Source organism: Hemitrygon akajei, chromosome 20, assembly GCF_048418815.1.
Source record: "Hemitrygon akajei chromosome 20, sHemAka1.3, whole genome shotgun sequence".
NCBI lineage: Eukaryota > Metazoa > Chordata > Chondrichthyes > Myliobatiformes > Dasyatidae > Hemitrygon > Hemitrygon akajei.
The window spans coordinates 11,197,249-11,203,248 of NC_133143.1; positions in this window are offsets into that span (position 1 = coordinate 11,197,249).

Below are 6,000 nucleotides of genomic sequence, written 5' to 3' on the forward strand. Positions count from 1 at the left end.
GAGAGGGTAATTGGGGCATGGTCAGAGATCAGTATACTCTGATAGTCACAAGAGTGGGCAAATGGGATAAGTTGGTTACCGAGTAAGAAATAGTCAATTCTAGTGAAGGTATGGTGAACATGTGAGAAAAAAGAATAATCTCTCTCCGTAGGATGGAGGAAATGCCATATATCAGAGATACCAAAATTAGAGAGAAACGATTGAATAGCTAAGGCAGATTTAGTAGGTGATCTGGTAACAAAGGACGATCGGTCCAGTTTAGGATCCAACCAACAGTTGAAGTCACCACCCAATATAAGAGAGTATGAGTTTAAGTCTGGTAGTGAGGAAAAAAACTGTTCAAAAAAGTTAACATCATCAAAGTTGGGGGCATACAGGTTTGCTAGTGCAACTTTAGTGTTAGATAGTTTACCAGAAACAATAATAAAACGGCCATTTGTATCAGATATTTTATTATGGAGTTCAAAAGGAGTATTTGAGTTAATAAGAATGGAAACTCCCCTAGCTTTAGCGGCAAAGGATGAATGAAAATGCTGACCCGCCCACTTTGACAGAAGCCGGGAGTTATCAAAACAACGAATATGAGTTTCTTGGAGGAAAGCAATGTCAGCTTTGAGTTGTTTAATATGTGAGAATACCTTCCTCCTTTTAACAGTCCCTTTACATTCCAGCTCACGAATTTAAGTGCACTAGCCATTATCAATTACTAATGCATAAAAGGCAGCAGGCATATAAAAAGTCAAGCAGTACAATAGCAGTCTGGGAGCAGAGATGTAAACATAGATTCGTAAGGTCAAAATATAAACATGTCCTAAGCAATAAAGAGATGTTGGAACTGGAAAAGCCACCCCATCCGCACAACCCAAAACTAGACGGCTACCAAAACAAGTAGCTAGCTCTACCAAAAAAATTAACCCAAATACAACTTCCAGATCTGTGTCATTATCAACAGTTCCGTATAAATACTATAGCAAATAATAACGTTTATGCACTAGAAAACATAACTACAGATTAGAACACCTTCTGCAGAAATATACAACTTAATACAGAGAAAATCGGAAGAAAACCAAAACTGACCTACCCGCGAAAAATTATAGAAGAATAAAGTAAGAGAAAGGGAAAAAAAAGATAAGAAGGAAAAAGAAAAAAGAAGAGGAAGGGGAAAATTATAAATTCAAGACGAGTATTTATCAACCATTTACAGAGAAGGGAGAGAAAAATTCAGAGATTAGAAAAAAGGGGTGAAGAAAAGAAAAAGATAAAATAAATAAATATTTAAAGCAAAGGAAAAATAAATCAGCAGTTGAACTGTGAACCGACAAACAGGGAGGCCTTCACTAAAGACTTCGAACCTCCAAAACAAGTTAGAATTAGTTGTAGAACTCTGTAGGTAAAGTTATACAAGAATAAAAATAGGTTACACACACACCAAATCCCGGGAGAGATTGTCAACAGCCCTTAAAGTTTCAATGAATAATGTCTGAGTGATTCAAGTGAAGTCTGAGTCCAGAGAAAGTAATTTTACTACGAGGAGTACTTATCCACCATTTTATGAGGTCCGATCAGATTCCGAAGATGACTGGATAGCCGGAAGACTTGCCACAAATGCTTCAGCTTCCTTTGCTGATTTGAACCACTTGAATTCCCCGGTATTAAGCTTGATTCGTAGATCAGCAGGGTTACGAAGGGAAGGTTTGAAACCACGATCAAAAAGCACTTTCATTACACCTTTAAACTCAGCGCGCATCTTTAAGGTCTGGGGTGCAAAATCTTCCACAAAGTGAATGGTTGTATCCTGGAAAGAAAAAGAACCTCTGCGACGTGCCTCCACAATCAGACTGTGTTTTACCTGGTATTGATAGAAACACAAGACTACTGGTCGCGGACTGGAGCCCAGAATTCCGGGGGGAACGTAAACCCTGTGTGCCCGTTCGAGCTCGGGCGGCTTCGGAAGCAAATCTTTCCCGAATAACTCACAGAGAAACTCGGCGAAAAACTTCACGGTTGGTCCCTTTTCGGTCACCTCTGGTAATCCCAGAATTCTGATATTACAGCGTCTGCTACGATTTTCGAGATCCACCATTTTGGAAAGAAGTTTATTAGATTTTTCCTCTAAGCTGGAACAGAGAGTCTCCAAGTATCGAACACGACTTTCTAAATCTTCAGAAGTCGAATCGATGCGAGATAAGTGTTCAGCATGTTTGTCCACTTTATCGTTGATCCGATCCAGTTTGTCTTCTAACTGTTTGAAAGCGGTTTTAAATTCCTTTAAGATTTCGTCTCGGAGCTTTCCCAGCGCAACCAGCGTCTCGTCCGACGGGGTCATAGCTTCTTTTCTCCCGGATTTAGAACTCTTGCTAGACATTGTAAGTTAGATATATTCACAGGCAAGTAAGAGATACCGAAATAATTCCTAACTAAGGTTTAAAAAATGGAGACATTTAGTGCAAAGGTAGCGACAGTAACGGAACAAAAGTTCGGAGCAGCTAAACAATCGCCATCTTACCGGAAGTCCCTCAGATGTATCAGTATTAATGGTGATAATGGTGGACAAAGGAAAATAGTGTCAGTCTTCACTGGAAGTATGCCAGAAATTGGAGAGTGTCATGGAGCAGAAGTGACTGTAGTTGCTAAGGATGATTCAGTTTGTACCATTTGACAAAAGTCCTACACCGGGGCCTGTAATCATCCTCCCATTCTCCCTTTATACACCCAACTATTGCCGAGTCATCAGAGAATTTCTGCTGATGACATGACTCAGTGTTATATCTAAAGTCCAAGGTATACAGGGTAAAGAGAAAGGGAGACAATACAGTCCCCTGAGGGGCCCCAGTGCTACTTATAGATATGTCTGACACACAGATCTGAAGCCGTACAGACTGTGGTCTGCCAGTCAGGATACAATGGAAGTGTCAACTTGCATTGAATGGAGCTATTCCCCCAGTAGTGAGGGCTGTATGGTATTGAAGGTACTTGAGAAATCAAAAAACATCTCCTCGCAGTGCTGCCCTACTTACCCAAATGGGAGCAGGTTCTGTTCAGTACGTTTGTTGAATGTTTAGTTATTAACTTGGGGAGAGGTACTTTGATGAGGTACCTGTTGAGTTTGAAGTGTTACTGAACATTCAGTGGTGTAGTTTGTGTAATTTAGGGTGACTTAGATATTACAGACAAATAAATGGCTAATGTGCTTATTCATTTGCCAAACCTGTGAACCTCCTAACACCAGCGTTCTGAAGGAGGCAGCTGAAACAATTGTGGAAGCATTAGCAATGATTTTTCAAAAATCACTAGATTCTGGAATGGTTCTGGTCCACTGGAAATTGGCAAATGTCAATCTATTCTTTCAGAAGGGAGGGAGGCAGAAGACTTCAGTGGTTGGGAAGATAATGGACAATAGACAATAGGTGCAGAAGTAGACCATTCGGCCCTTCAAGCCTGCACCGCCATTCTGAGATCATGGCTGATCATCTACTATCAATACCCGGTTCCTGCCTTGTCCCCATATCCCTTGATTCCCCTATCCATAAGATACCTATCTAGCTCCTTCTTGAAAGCATCCAGAGAATTGGCCTCCACTGCCTTCCGAGGTAGTCCATTCCAGACCCCCACAACTCTCTGGGAGAAGAAGTTTTTCCTTAACTCTGTCCTAAATGACCTACCCCTTATTCTCAAACCATGCCCTCTGGTACTGGACTCTCCCAGCAGCTGGAACATATTTCCTGCCTCTATTTTGTCCAATCCCTTAATAATCTTATATGTTGCAATCAGATCCCCTCTCAATCTCCTTAATTCCAGCGTGTACAAGCCCAGTCTCTCTAACCTCTCTGCATAAGACAGTCTGGACATCCCAGGAATTAACCTCGTGAATCTACGCTGCACTTCCTCTATAGCCAGGATGTCCTTCCTTAACCCTGGAGACCAAAACTGTACACAATACTCCAGGTGTGGTCTCACCAGGGCCCTGTACAAATGCAAAAGGATTTCCTTTTGCAAAAAGATGTTGGAGACTATTACTAGGGATGTGGTTTTGGGGTACTTGGAGGCACATGATGAAGTAGGTCCAAAATCAGCAGGGTTTCTTTAAGGGGAAATCTTGCCTGACAATTCTTTGTGGAAATAATGGGCAGGACAGGCAAAGGAGAATTGTTGGATGGTGTTTACTTGGATTTTCAGAAAACCCCTGACAAGGTGCCACACACGAGGCTGCTTAACAAGGTAAGAGCCCATGGAATTATAGGAAAGTAGCATGGACAGAGGATTGGCTGATTGGCAGGCCACAAAGAATTGGAATAAAGGGGGCCTTTCCTGGTTGGCTGCCAGTTATTAGTAATGTTTCGTAGAGGTCGGTATTGGGACCACCTATTTTCATGTTATGGTTAATGATTTGGATTACAGACTTAATGGCTTTGTGGCCACGTTTGCGAACGATACAAAGATAGATGGAGGGACAGGTAGTGTTGAGGAAGCAGGGCATCTGCATAAGGACTTAGACAGATTGGGAGTATGGTCAGAAAACTGGCAGCCGAAATATAGTGTCGAGAAGTGTATGATCTTGCACTTTGGTGGAAAGAATAATGGTGTAGACTATTTTCTAAATGGAGAGAAAATTCAAAAATCAAGGCACAGAAGACTTGGGAGTCTTTGTGCAAGGTCACCTAAAGATTAACTTGCAGGTTGAGTTGGTGGAAAGGAAGGCAAATGAGAGGACTAGAACATAAGAGCAAAGATGTAATGCTTCAGACCACACAGAGTATTGTGAGCAGTTTTGGGGCCTTATCTAAGAAAGATGTGCTGGCATTGGAGAGGGTCCACAGGAGGTTCACGAGAATGATTGTGGGAATGAAAGAATTAACATATGAGGAACATTTGATGGCTCTGGGCTTGTACTTGCTGGAGTTTTGAAGGATGATGGGGCGGGGAGGCGGAATCTCATTGAAACTTATTGAATATTGTTTCAAAGGTACATTTAATGTCAGAGAAATGTATACAATATACATCCTGAAATGCTTTTTCTTCAAAACCATCCACAGAGGAGTGCCCCAAAAGAATGAATGACAGTTAAGTATCAGAACCCCAAATTCCCCACAGCTCCCCTCCCTCCTGTACGTAAGTGGCAGTAAGCAACAATCCCCCTCCCCCCACTGCCAAAAAAAAGCATCGGCACCCTCCACCGAGCACTCAAGTGTGAGCAAAGCAACAGCAAAGACACAGACTTGCAGTTACCCCAATGAGTTCACCCGGTATTCGACATACCATGGGCTCTCTCTGTCCCTACTAAGGGAGAAAGGGTGTCTCCATTTCACAGCAAGAGGGAAGGTTTAGCTAAAGTGGATGTGAAGAGGATGTTTCCTGTAGTGGGTGTGTCTAGGACCAGAGCAGCAGCCTCAGAATAAAGAGACATCCATTTAGAACAGAGATGGAAAGGAATTTCTTTAGCCAGAGATGGTGAATCTGTGGAAATCATTGAGTATATTTAAAGCAGAGATTGATAGGTTCTTGATTAGTCAAGATGTCAAAGGTTGAGGGGAGAAGCCAGGAGAATGGAGTTGAGAAGGATAATAAATCAGCCATGATGGAATGGTGGAGCAAACTCGATGGGCCCAATGGCCTAATTCTACTCCAGTCTTATGTTGGAGGCAGGTGAGCTGGGGGGATTGATGGGCTTCTAAAAGAGAATGGATAACAGACAGAGTTACGCAGCACAGAAACAGTCTTCAGCCCACCATGTTCATGCCAGGAGTTTTAGTTATTTGCACTAACTCTGGGTGCTTGCATTAGGTCTAAAGCATGGGAATTGGACTGATGGTATTGCCAGCATCAGCTTAATGGGCAGAATGGCTCCTTCTATGTCAAAAGGCAAATATACTAATGGAAATTTAAAATGAAATCAAGGCCTTCCTCCATCACTGCAAGATCTAAATTTTGGAACTTCCTCACTGTAAGCCCTGGGAACTGTTTCGAGAAAGCAGCTCCACACACCACCTCTCGGGCAGCTAG